The sequence below is a fragment of the Schistocerca serialis genome, chromosome 3, assembly GCF_023864345.2.
Source record: "Schistocerca serialis cubense isolate TAMUIC-IGC-003099 chromosome 3, iqSchSeri2.2, whole genome shotgun sequence".
Classification (NCBI taxonomy): Eukaryota; Metazoa; Arthropoda; class Insecta; order Orthoptera; family Acrididae; genus Schistocerca; species Schistocerca serialis.
Window position 1 is genome coordinate 869,211,425 of NC_064640.1, and position 14,542 is coordinate 869,225,966.

Sequence of the window (14,542 nt, forward strand, 5' to 3'; positions counted from 1 at the left end):
CTTCTGCCAGTACCTCGCCTCCTACCTTCCAAACTTTACAGAAGCTCTCCTGCGAACCTTGCAGAACTAGCACTCCTGAAAGAAAGGATATTGCGGCGACATGGCTTAGCCACAGCCTGGGGGATGTTTCCAGAATGAGATTTTCACTCTGCAGCCGAGTTTCATATCAGCGCACACTTTTGTGTAAGATTATGAAACACTGATCCATGACTGATTATGATTTTTCCCCTGGCGCCTAAATTGTGATATACTGCTCTTCGAGCACCAGGGCATTCACTTCTGTTGCAGGTTCCGGATTTTCACTGGCGATTTTCACTTGTCTTCCACTTCGTGAACTGTTGCCGTACACGTACACCAACTCAGCGTGGGCTGTTGCAGCGCTGTTTCCCTTCAAATGTGAAACACGGATTACTGTGTGATACTCCACTTCATCAAAATCAAAGGAATGCGCCATTCTTTTTTTTTTTTTGTTTCTCTAGCGGTGTGCGACGGTACTATACCGCTGTGTTCCAGGACTGCAAACATATACTTGCAAACAAATAAAAAACTGCCGACTTAATTTTATTTGTTCGAAGTCATAACTACAACTTTACGACTATCTTTTGTGCAAGAATTCCAGATGCAAGTTGGACGCAGCTATGTGAAGGAGTGCATCTATTATAAACTCGAAGTAAATGGAGTATTTACAGGACGATGCATTACTGGATTCCATCCTACAATCCTTTTACACTCACACGTCAGTCATCTCTTCAACTTCACTAGTGACTCTGACACTTCTACGAGGGCGTTTAATAAGTTGTGCAACACTTTTTCTTCTCGGCAAATTTCGGTTGAAAAATGCAGAATTTGTTGTGGGACATCATGCAATATTCCAGCTTCAGTCTCTATAGTTTCATGAAGTTCCGAAAAGTGGCGGCGCTGTATATAGCCTTCAAAATAGCGTCTGTAACGGCGTTCCAAGCCGAGAGCTCTCTTTGAGTTTCTTTTGGCGGAAAACCAGAGCATAGCAGATATTCATATACGCACGCAGGACGTCTATCAAGGTCTGGCAGTGAACAGTAGCGTGGCGAATCGTTGGGCAAGGCGTTTGTTATCACTGCAACAAGGTCACGTAAACCCGTCTGATATCCAACGTGCAAGCCGGCCACACGCACCTGTAACTACTGCAGTGTGCCCTTCGCCACAAAAATGCAAATGAACATCTCCGTGACAACGCAAAGCCTCGCAAATCTGCGCGCCCGAGAGGAGTTCATAAAACTTCATTGGACTGTTTGTAGGGAAGCAGCCTACTCACGCTGTAATAAATTCACATCAGTCTTTCCATTGTGTGCCAGCCTAGTCCGCTGTAACTAGCTCTGACGTCTTAAACGTTGCGCAATACTTTAAAAATCAAGTAAATAACCTGAAACGGTTCTAGCATGTCAGGAGTAATACTAAATCAATATGTGTTGAATGTCAGTTCAATAACTTTAACCATTTTCAAAATTTGGACGTTTTTCTGTAAAAATCATTGGCGCAACGGAAAAGACCTAGAGACTTAAAAATTTATATTTAGATTCCTTTTTCACAATAATTTAATAGAAACAGTCTTCCGGATCTCACAAATTAAGATTTTAGTGGAAATTCATGATTTTCTGGTTTTTGTCTTAAAAATTAAGGAAGCAAGATAGATTAAGTAGGCTAATAAATAAGGCTAGGATGTTTATATTTAACTAGAATGGAGATCCGCTATAACCATAAAGATGTGAGAAGTTTCATTTGAATAACTATAAAACTATAGCTATAGCGTATCTCCAAAGGGCAGGTTCAGAGCTCGTCTACTGCGTGTAGTGTAATTAAATTAATTCTCTCGCCCAAAATAATTGACTTAGCCACATCAGCCTTTTATTATGATTACTTACGTGTGTGCTGATTGCGCATTTAAATTGAGAGCTTCATCTGCCATCAGCAAAAGAAGGGATGACTTATTCAAAAACTTAAAGCGGCGCATTACTAGCCCAGCGGATAGTCGGGAGAGCCGATTTGATCTGGCGTTCCCTTAGCCGTCCGCACCGCGGCTTTATATATAAGAACGCTGCGCGAGGAAGCAAGGCCCCAGTTCTTTCCAAACGCTGTATAGCACACCATCTGTGTCGGGAGTCGCGTCGCGTCGGTATCATTGCTATAAACTGCCTCGGATGCCATATTAAGTTACTCGGGATACGCGTAACCATGAAATCATTTTCGAGTGAAGCGTTAATTCTGGGTTGACTTTAATTATCTATCTTCAGTTTGCGTATGTCGTATTTTCACGTGCCGCCGCGGGACAGACATTCTACCATTATTTAGCGTGGCGTTTGATGAACCTAATCATCAAATTATGGCGAGCATTCATTTAAATTTTTAATTTGGACAGTTATAGTTGCATCAGCGCATTAGACTCTGAACTGCTCTGTTAGTCAGATTGTGTGGATTCTTTTTTTTTTTTCATCTGTGACTTTCAGAATATACTCAACTATTTTAGAAAATCGTTTTTGATTATGAATCCCAGACAATCTCCTAATTCCTCAGAGCTATAAGCTGTAGCTACAAGTGTATTTCTCAGATGAAGTGGGCACTAGGAATTCTAATTACAGGCTTCACGTTTTGCTAATCACTTTCTGGTTGCCAATATTGTAGTTAGAGAGCCAGTGTTGAGAACGGCAAAACAACAGCATAAATAATAGGAACACTTATATAACAATTAATTCCACCCGCCGCTCCACATATGGTTAATCGGCCGGGAAATGCATCTTTTCTACATCACAAAACATTTTATACAACAGTAAATTTTCCAACCGCCGCCCCACATGTTCTTCCTCATTCACCCTACAGCCTGCATCTCGCGCCTTTGGACTTACATCTGGCCCAATGAAGGATGCAGTCCTCGAAAAGCAGTACACGGATGATGGGGAGGTTATTCATGCAGCAGAATGTTGGCTCCGACGTCGACCAATATAGCGATACCATGCGGGTATACAGGCCCTCCCAGTAAGGTGGCGGAAGGCCGTCGCATAGAAAGAGTGGGGACTAATATGATGTATAGGAATCCTGAATAAAATCAATCCACTTTAATGGAAAAAAGTGCTACTTTACTTATTGAATGCCCCTAGTACATCGATAACAACGCGTTTTATTCTAAAGGTATCAACACGAAACGTCTACAGCGACGCCCATAGACAGTGTCGAATCTTATCAGCAAATGGGTGGAAAAGGGAGGCTGGCGTTCTGTCGCGTCTCAGTTGGTTTCGGATGAGACTTGAGCGACTATGAACTGTGGGCTGGCTCCTTTGTTACGTCGTAAAAAGTGAGAGGGAGCAGAGGCCTTCGCCAGTTTCGTAGTACAGGTGAGTGGAACGGACAGGATTGTTGTCATACCACGAAATATTTTGGATTTCAAACAATGTTGTTTAAACAGATCAGTGACTTATTTCACATACCAGGAGGCACAAAGTATGTGTCAGAAACTTTTTGTCTAGTACAACATAACATGGGGTGACACATACAGGGCTATTACAAATGATTGAAGCGATTTCATAAATTCACTGTAGCTCCATTCATTGACATATGGTCACGACACACTGCAGATACGTAGAAAAACTCATAAAGTTTTGTTCGGCTGAAGTCGCACTTCAGGTTTCTGCCGCCAGAGCGCTCGAGAGCGCAGTGAGACAAAATGGCGACAGGAGCCGAGAAAGCGTATGTCGTGCTTGAAATGCACTCACATCAGTCAGTCATAACAGTGCAACGACACTTCAGGACGAAGTTCAACAAAGATCCACCAACTGCTAACTCCATTCGGCGATGGTATGCGCAGTTTAAAGCTTCTGGATGCCTCTGTAAGGGGAAATCAACGGCTCGGCCTGCAGTGAGCGAAGAAACGGTTGAACGCGTGCGGGCAAGTTTCACGCGTAGCCACGGAAGTCGACGAATAAAACAAGCAGGGAGCTAAACGTACCACAGCTACAGTTACAGAAAAGGCTACAGCAGAAGCATTTCTTAAACAGGAGATTGGAAAACCGATGGATCGGTCGTGGTGGAGATCATGATCAACAATTCATGTCATGGCTTCCATGCTCTCCCGACTTAACCCCATGCGATTTCTTTCTGTGGGGTTATGTGAAAGATTCAGTGTTTAAACATCCTCTACCAAGAAACGTTCCAGAACTGCGAGCTCGCATCAACGATGCTTTCGAACTCATTGATGGGGACATGCTGCGCCGAGTGTGGGAGGAACTTGATTATCGGCTTGATGTCTGCCGAATCACTAAAGGGGCACATATCGAACATTTGTGAATGCCTAAAAAAACTTTTTGAGTTTTTGTATGTGTGTGCAAAGCATTGTGAAAATATCTCAAATAATAAAGTTATTGTAGAGCTGTGAAATCGCTTCAATCATTTGTAATAACCCTGTACTTATTATTACATTTATGCTATGGCAGACAACCTGAAATTTAATACAGGTTTTCATTCTGCAGCAGTGAGTCCGCAGAGCTTTGAACTGATTGCATGGTAACTTTATGAACAACATTATTTTAGACTGCATTATTGTCTCTGCAAATGGCAGAACGAACATCCTGGAGTGTTGCAGAGGCATGTTCGAAAACTCTGTCTTCAGAATTATAAGGGTGTCATTTCACACCAACACTTGTAAATGATAAGGAGTCTAGGGCAACGATCTGATCTTTGAGCGTCTTCTGATAGCAATCGAAGACGTCCGCTGTATTGTGTGGATATGCTCCATGCTGCATGAACCAGTAGTTTCTGAGTATTCTGCCGTGTCATTCAGCCAGTACAAATTCATGTTCCAGTACCAGTCTCTATTTTCCTTCTGTGACAGATCTGTAAATATTGCATTATGCACTGATAGCGCAACAAACAGTGACTTTGTGCTGATAAGGCGGAGCAGCAGCTTGAACATGTGAATTCTCAGTAGCTCAATGGTCCCAGTCCTATTTCTTGACGTACCCATGGAGATGGTAGTGTGCCTCATCATTAATCCAGATCTGATCCGTTTCGACTATTCCATTTTCAGAGGACTCAGTCACCTCATTCCTAGAAGAATATCGTTGCTCCATGTCCCTGTCCTTCCAAGATTAGCAGCATTGAACTTTGTGAGGTAATATGTTAAATTCTTCTTTCATTATCTTCGGAAGAGACCGTCGACACACCCTGAATTGTTGTGCTGCATGTCTTGTTGATGAATTGGGCTCCTCACTGAATAAGATTCGCACTAGTTCCACATTCTCCGGGTTTTCAACTAAAGCTGCTCGTTCTGCCTGGACCTTCCTGGAATCATGAAGTGATCCGGTCTTTACAAAATTATTCATCAATCTGTTAAAAAACAGGGATAACATTACTCTAAATCTGCATTAGGGAATACTTACACATTGTCATCGCAATTTGATTTCAGTTCTGTACTGTAATCTCACAGAGAAGTGATCATTCTTTATGGTACTGATTACTGATCTTGGACCAGTGTGCTGTTGAATATGCATCTCACCACAGCCATACGTCCAGAATTTGCGTAAAATGTCTTTACGATCAACAAACGCTATTCCTGTGTGTATGTTTCCATTCTGAAATGTGAACCGAGACATCGGCAAGTGAGTTATAGAATTTCCACAGCTAGAATACAACAATATCACAGGGAGAAACATTCGCAGTGTACTGTCAAACCACAGTAGATAAAAATACTTTTTAACACATATTTTGCACCACCATGTATATACCTTGTTGGGAGAGACGTCTTACAGTAGCTTTACTCTTATGGCTCGCTGACGTAACTCATTCAAGGTAGTGTTGCGTTATAGCAAACTTTTTCGATAACTCTAACAATATTGGTTCCTAGCCACCAGAGACGAGTGCTGTTCCATGACTCGTTCTGCTTGCTTATATAGCACACATTTATGTCTCTCTGTCCCCTTAATATCTCTGCGTTGTTAGAGACAAGTAATATACTATGACTTGTTTTAACCATTGACAGAAACACATGTATCAGCTCACTAGAAGAGAAAAGTACAGAGCGCTCTTGTTCTTCCAATACGTAGCACACAAAGACGACCAGTTTTTCTGTTGCTCTGTACTTATCAGTTTCTCTCCGAAATACAATTCAGTCTTTCTCGCAGATTTATTACTGGTGCATCCTTCCGACTCCAACTGTTCCTATACTGCGATGGCTACTCACTATGGATTTCCACAGGGTGTGTGGTTTCGCTATCATGTCCGTGTTTTGTCTGCTAACCCATCCACTGTTACCTACAGACATTTTATAGCTGTGCAGTGACCTTGATAAGACCACAGACACTCCACTTTCCCCTTCACGCGTTCACAAAGTTACGTTTCCTTGTTTGAGTCACGAGCGTTATTCAGTAAGAAAGTTAAGATCGGATGCAAAACGGAAACCACTGTGAAAATCTGGTGAAGTTTTGTGCAGATGTGTTTGGTAGTACCTCTAGTACGACTGCCGATCGCGGCACATCTCTCTTTTCAATTCTGAGCGCAAATTCAACACGTAAAGATGCCAGGAAAATAATGTCTCCCGCTAAGTATGAGGGCTTGGTGAGAGACTTCGCCTGATGTCATGCAGCCCACATAACATAACTGTCATGTGTTTCATTCTTCATGCCAGTTCTCAGTCGCTCTCTGCAGGGGCAATGAAGATGCACCTGCAACGTTTTCGATGTGTTTGATCACCCAAAACACAGCCCATAATTGGCTCCCCCTGATTTTCATCTCTGCTCACGAACCGGTTGCTATGAAGACAACATTTTGGCACAGACAACGAGCTGTTGACGAGCGTATAGGATTGACGGAAAGCACACATGGCTACCTTGAATGATGACGGTGTTGGAAAGTTCGTACAACGCTATGACAAATGTCTAAGTCGGAAATAAAACATTTTTGATTTTCACAGTGATTTCCATTTCGCGACCGATCGGAAATTACTTTCCGAATAGCCCTCGTGTTTTCTATCGGTACTGTGTAATCTGCATCGTACGTTCTCATATATTTAGCAGTAATGAGCTTTGATAGACGTCTGGCTTGGTGACAACACATTGAAATACTTCGCGGGTATGCACTGGAGAGGTTGAGATACCTGTACCCGTTACTGAATTCTTTATCGACACTGTCCATTCACGTGGGTAATGTGATGTTCAAATGCCTGTTACTAATGCTACTGGGGTATACGGCAGTCGCATGGTGAGATGCCGCTGACACCAATGTACTACGGCTACAGAAAATGCAGAGGACACCCCTGAGAGAGCCCCCCCCCTCCCCACCCCCCACCTGCTGGCCGCAGTCTCCGCCCTGAGGAAACGGTACCAAGTAACGGCGCGCCTGTTTTATCAACAAACAGCACGTTCCAGCAACGCAAACATCAGGAACCTGGGACTCAAGCAACACTGGCTGCACACAATCCGTTGGCCTGTCCAGTTGCGTGATCAACAGCGCAGCAGTAAATGAGGAAATTAAAATTAAATCGCTTCTGCCAAGGGCAGTCATATGTAATGTTCTTGAGAAGACAAAACCTTGGACAGAAAAGTACTAGATATTCGCTGTAAATTGGATGTTACTCAGATCCAGTAAAGAAGTTTGTAAACTATGTGGCACTTCTCTGGCCACACATTGTGTAGGCTACTTTATTATATCTGCGTATAGCGCACCTCGGATTAGCTTACATTATTTCACTTCCAAGTAAGTGTGTTTCATACTGTGCAACAAAGAAATTTAACACCGATGCAGGAATTGCAAGGTGCTTCACAACAGTGTGTTCAGTTGATGAAGTCTTCTCGGGTTATCAGCTGAGTCAAGGTGTCGTTCTGCGGTAACGTTTCAACAAGTTTTCTACTTGTTATCTTCAGGTGAAGACTTCAGCTGAAGATGACAAGTAGGAAACTTGTTGAACCGTTGCCACAGAATGACGCCTTGACTCGGTTGATAACCCGAGAAGACTTCGTCATGGATATTCGCCGAGAAAGTATAAATTCTTGTGTTCAGTTGTTTATAGCTTTTGTGTCCTGTATCCAGAAATCTGTTTGGGTTATTATTTTACAGTTTCACATTTTGTCATCTCACAATCTAATAAGAAGGAAACGAACGGGTCGTATTAACTAAGCATCTCAAGCGGATGTAAGTCACAGCAGGTTCATGACATTACGCTTAACCACAAAAAGGCATACATAGTTGGGAATCGTGTTGTTGGCATAATGGGTGTCAGTATACTAGGTATCTCTCCCATGAGAGACACCTTAATCTGGCATGATATTCGTTTTATCGATATGAATTAAAAGAGGCAGTGAAACACGAAGACTAACCAGTACTCCAGTAGCGACTGAGTAGCGCTGCTGCATGGCGTTATCAGCCAGTATGGGCGAAGGCAGTGCTGGACACTAGTTAGTCTTCATGTTTTGGTGTCTGTAGCACTTCACATCGATAAAATGAATGTCACACTAGACTAAGTTGGGACTGATTTATCGAACTAGCACATAAAATTCCAGTTTAAAATAATTTTGTTTGTAATGGGAAACAAACCGACGCTTTCCGTCGACAATAAGAGTCACACGAAAAATGTGACGAGCTGTATCTGTTTCAGCCGACTCCTACTACACATCGCTATAAAGAAAATTGCAAGTACCTGCCGCAACATCAGAGAAAATCCGCCTGGTGACTCTTAGGAGGGACACCTGGTACATAATGTGAATTCCACTCTAACCTGAAAGATGGATATGAGGGAAGTGAGTTGTCACTGGGTACCGAAAATGTCAACAGAGGAATAGAAGCGTATAATGTATGGGAGGCTACTGTTTATTTGAGTCTTCACAGCAGCGTCCTCCAGGATTTTGGTGCTGATCTGCTTCCATACGCTTAGAGGGTAGACACAGTTCCACCAGATATGTACGTAAATTGTATGAGGCCATTAACTAAATGATGCATAAAACAATGCTTATGTTTTTCCTACGTCATGGGTACTGGCAACCAGTGCCCGATAAAGTCCGAACACACAATACAACAAAGTCGCCACTTGGACTCTGTTTATAGTGGCAGAATAATCGGACTCCTGAAAGCAAATGATAAACTTATCGCAGCGTCAGCAGATTTGAATAAGCGACGAGGGTTTGGTGACGCTTCTGAAACATTGCTAATATTCGTCGTAGCTCAGTTTAAGGTATTAATACCACAGCAGGACCGATATTTGGTGTTAGCTGCTATATAAAATCCTACAATTTCTGCACCAGAACTGTCTACAAAGCATAGTGTGACTTTAGGTGTCACGTTATCTCGACAAACTGCATATGGAAGGCACACAGCGGCTGATTTGTATGCCAGACGTCCAGCAGTGTGATACTCGCACGCACCAATTCACGTACGGGGATCGTTTATTGTGGAGTTGGCTACATCGAGAATGTATCGTGAATGAATGGACGAATATGATGAACCTTGTTTCAATTTGCAGAATGATTCTGGTGGCACATTTGTCTGGAAGGAAAGTGGGAGCCGGTACAATTACAAGAACTTCACGGGAAGTGACGCTTCGGGTGGTGAAACCCTGGTAATCGCATCTGCGTTAGTGGCCCGAGAAATACTGTTATCGCCTAGAAATACAAGACTAAGGTAGAGAAACTACGTGTGCCACTCTTGAGTAGTATTTCCTCTTTCTGAACGATAATAGCAGCCGGTATCCAAATACTCTGGTGAATGAGTTTCACACATTTGAATACATCCACCATATGAACAGACCGGTTTGAAACCTGCAGCACTTAGCTTATGTGTATATAAACGCTGTTGGCTATTAAGACCATAAAGGTGGCATGCAACAGACATCAAATTGGCATGGAGTGTAATACATTCTTGGATATGCGATTAGCATTTCAGTGCAAACACACAAATTATTTTATAATAACACCATCTACATTCTTTGTTCAATGAAATATTATAAAGCACGTTTCTTACATGGAAATCGCATTTGAATGTTGTTTGTTTGGAAGATGGTCGTGTTATGCCTCGCGTAAGGTGGAGAAAAGTCTATGAACATGTGTCAGTATTCCACAGTGGCAGTGTCGTGGCTTACTGAGACTGCAGTTTATCGTTCCGCGATATTGGTGCTCACAATGGTGGGGATCATACGACTGTCATGCGAGTACAGAATGCAGGACTTCAACAGCTCCACCGACTAGCGCCCTTGAGGACATGTTTTTCGCTCGACTATGGAGGACCGAATAGCCATATCTGGAGCCACCAATTACTCGATTTCCCTCGACGTTTCAGCAGAGAGGAGTGTGGACAGTAGTGGACACAGGAATGGCACCATGTCGCCTTTACATAAAGAGTCCCGCTTCTGCGTACATCAGCGCGATCTACATTTCCCTCTAAGGAGGCTCTGAGGAGGACACAAGCTGGGCAGTAGGCGTTACGCACTGATGAGCCAAAACCACCTGTTTAATAGATGGTTTGTCCGTCTTTGAACCGAAATACATCACTGATTCAGCGTATAAGGGATCCAACAGTTTGTTGGTAGGTTTGTGGAGGTATCTGGCATTAGATGTCTACGCTCAGGTCATGTAATTCGCGTAAATAATTGGCCGCCGATTTGCGTACGTGGTGATGGCGCCCGGTAGCGACCCAAATGGGTTCTACAGAATTTACATGAGGCGGATTTGGTCTCCGGGACATCAACGTGACTTCACTATAATATTCCCCAAACCACTGTAGCACGATTATGGCTCCGAGACACAGACAATTATACTTTTGAAAAATGACATTGTCATCGGAAAGACATCAAGCGTGAAGGTTCAGAGCTCTCATTCTGTCTTCGACTATTAGCACAGGTCCCATGCAAGCGCAGGGGAGGGTCTCCCACAGCATAGTACTGCCACCATCAGCCTGCGTCCGTTATGCGCTGTACATTTCGAGCCGCCATTCACCTCGACAACGGCGTTTGTGCAGACGACCATCGATCTAGTGTAGCAAAAATGTGATTCACCACAAGAGCCGACACATTTCCATTGATCGACGGTGAACCCTATGGTTCTGTGTCCACTGCAATCGTAATCGACAATGTCATTTGTTTAATATGTAAACATGTAGGGGTGGTCTGCTGCGGAGCTCCATGTTCAACAATATACGATGAACGGTGTGCACCGATACACTTGTGCTTGCACCAGAATTGTGCTATTTCGTCAGAAATGTCATAGATCACCATCTATCCTACTCTACAGAGCAGACAAGCCTCCGAAAAGTCGTGGACGTCCAAACATTTAGCGTCTAGTTGTAGTTTCACTGTCCTACCTCTTTCCGCAGATGCTCACGACGGTAGCACGTGAACATTCGACCAGCTTCAGCGTTTTCGAGATACTCGTTCGCAGGCTCTGTGTAATAATAATCTACCCTACGTCAAAGTCGCTTATATCAATGGATTTTCCCCATTTGGAGCCCATGTATTCGCTAGGGTGATATCCCATCCATGTCTGCTCCGCTTGAATAGTTTGTTACCGCGTCACGTGCCTGCAACGGGACCAAGCGGCACCCAACATTGCGGTGGGGAGTAGTCATAATGTTTTGGCTTATCAAGGTACTTCTGATATGTAAAGGCTGGTGGTCATGACCTATGTTCGAGGTCTCCGTGACGATATCTTTCAGCAAGGTAAAGGAAGACCTCAAGTTTCCTGCGCTGTCTCAGCATGCCTGGGTAAAGAGGGTGTTAGGCTGTTGCCCTGGCCTGCGTGTTGTCTTGATCACGTACACAGTAAAACAGTAAGGTCGTGGGTTGCAGAGAAAGTGGTACATCACCACTCACCAGCCGCTGCGGTTGATGAACTCTGGCACAGAGTTGAAACAGCATGGAATGATGTACCCGTATCTGTTACCCAAGCTGAGATCGCCTCCTTGCCCGGCCAGGATAGAGCCCCTGTTGCTGACAGAAGTAGCAGCGCTATGGGCTACATTTCGCACGCCGTTTAACTCATAAGCAGCTAAAAATTTTATCACGTATTCTTCCTGTTATGTTTTACAAGCACTGTAAGAAAAATTGTATTACACTCCTGGAAATGGAAAAAAGAACACATTGACACCGGTGTGTCAGACCCACCATACTTGCTCCGGACACTGAGAGAGGGCTGTACAAGCAATGATCACACGCACGGCACAGCGGACACACCAGGAACCGCGGTGTTGGCCGTCGAATGGCGCTAGCTGCGCAGCATTTGTGCACCGCCGCCGTCAGTGTCAGCCAGTTTGCCGTGGCATACGGAGCTCCATCGCAGTCTTTAACACTGGTAGCATGCCGCGACAGCGTGGACGTGAACCGTATGTGCAGTTGACGGACTTTGAGCGATGGCGTATAGTGGGCATGCGGGAGGCCGGGTAGACGTACCGCCGAATTGCTCAACACGTGGGGCGTGAGGTCTCCACAGTCCATCGATGTTGTCGCCAGTGGTCGGCGGAAGGTGCACGTGCCCGTCGACCTGGGACCGGACCGCAGCGACGCACGGATGCACGCGAAGACCGTAGGATCCTACGCAGTGCCGTAGGGGACCGCACCGCCACTTCCCAGCAAATTATGGACACTGTTGCTCCTGGGGTATGGGCGAGGACCATTCGCAACCGTCTCCATGAAGCTGGGCTACGGTCCCGCACACCGTTAGGCCGTCTTCCGCTCACGCCCCAACATCGTGCAGCCCGCCTCCAGTGGTGTCGCGACAGGCGTGAATGGAGGGACGAATGGAGACGTGTCGTCTTCAGCGATGAGAGTCGCTTCTGCCTTGGTGCTAATGATGGTCGTATGCGTGTTTGGCGCCGTGTAGGTGAGCGCCACAATCAGGACTGCATACGACCGAGGCACACAGGGCCAACACCCGGCATCATGGTGTGGGGAGCGATCTCCTACACTGGCCGTACACCACTGGTGATCGTCGAGGGGACACTGAATAGTGCACGGTACATCCAAACCGTCATCGAACCCATCGTTCTACCATTCCTAGACCGGCAAGGGAACTTGCTGTTCCAACAGGACAATGCACGTCCGCATGAATCCCGTGCCACCCAACGTGCTCTAGGAGGTGTAAGTCAACTACCCTGGCCAGCAAGATCTCCGGATCTGTCCCCCATTGAGCATGTTTGGGACTGGATGAAGCGTCGTCTCACGCGGTCTGCACGTCCAGCACGAACGCTGGTCCAACTGAGGCGCCAGGTGGAAATGGCATGACAAGCCGTTCCACAGGACTACATCCAGCATCTCTACGATCGTCTCCATGGGAGAATAGCAGCCTGCATTGCTGCGAAAGGTGGATATACACTGTACTAGTGCCGACATTGTGCATGCCCTGTTGCCTGTGTCCATGTGCCTGTGGTTCTGCCAGTATGATCATGTGATGTATCTGACCCCAGGAATGTGTCAATAAAGTTTCCCCTTCCTGGGACAATGAATTCACGGTGTTCTTATTTCAATTTCCAGGAGTGTATTTGCTATCGTTATGGGTATTTCAATTTTAATGTTCACAGCGTATATAAGCAGAGCGGTCGGAAACAGTGTGAACAGCTTGTAATGGTTTATCAGTGGAGATGTTGTGCTCAGAGATAATTGTTAAAAAAAATATTGATACGTTGCGCCGTTTCCGAGTTATTTAGCATTGAAGTTAGACGATCAGGTCATCGTGAACCCAAATTCAAGCACTTGCAGGCCCTAAAATGTGGCAATGCACAGACATCTGTGGGTCCCTGAGATACCACTTGTTCAGATGATCATTACTAGTTAAAATGTGTCTTTTTCGGAAGTGATATATTTCAGTTAGGGAACCAAACGAAGAACTCGTTTGGCGACAGTGTCTAGTTGGCTGGTTGAATCTGCGTACGCAACGACCCGACCGGCTAACTTTAATATTAATTAAATCGGGAACGGCGTAATGTATGGAATTTTTTTCCTAATAATTATTTCTGATCACAGGCCGTCTCTGACCATTTTATATACTTCGCAAACAACTATATGATGCATGCCTGGGAGGCGAATTCAGACCTCCAGCCGCCGCTGGAGCCATTCCACACATCCAAACAGTTATTTCACTGGAATAGCTCTTGAGCCACTTCGCAGATAATATACCTAGCATAGGTAGCAGCTAGGAATAACCGTATCTTCTCTTAATTGCCTTATTGAAGTAGATGAGAATTTCGTCTTGTGAATCGGTTTTTAAATATCGGTCTTATGTTTTAGGTTTTTCTATTTAAATATTTTGTACATATTTACTTGTCGAACGTCTTGTGATTAAGCTTTATCTTTCTCTCTAACAATTCTGATACCCTTTCCAGGAAATTTATTAGCATTTATTTCTGACGATTAATATTTAAGAAAAAGTAAAGTCTGTGGCGCACAGCCCGTGTCCAAGCTACTGGCCTAGCAGTACATTGAAAATAGCCTTTCTTCACCGCGATACTAGTAGGGGAATGGTGGTGAATCATCTCTCCAGCCGTCTTTTACCCCTGGGAAAGATCGCATGTGCTCATTTGACAGCCAGCTGACTGGTCCTGGTGC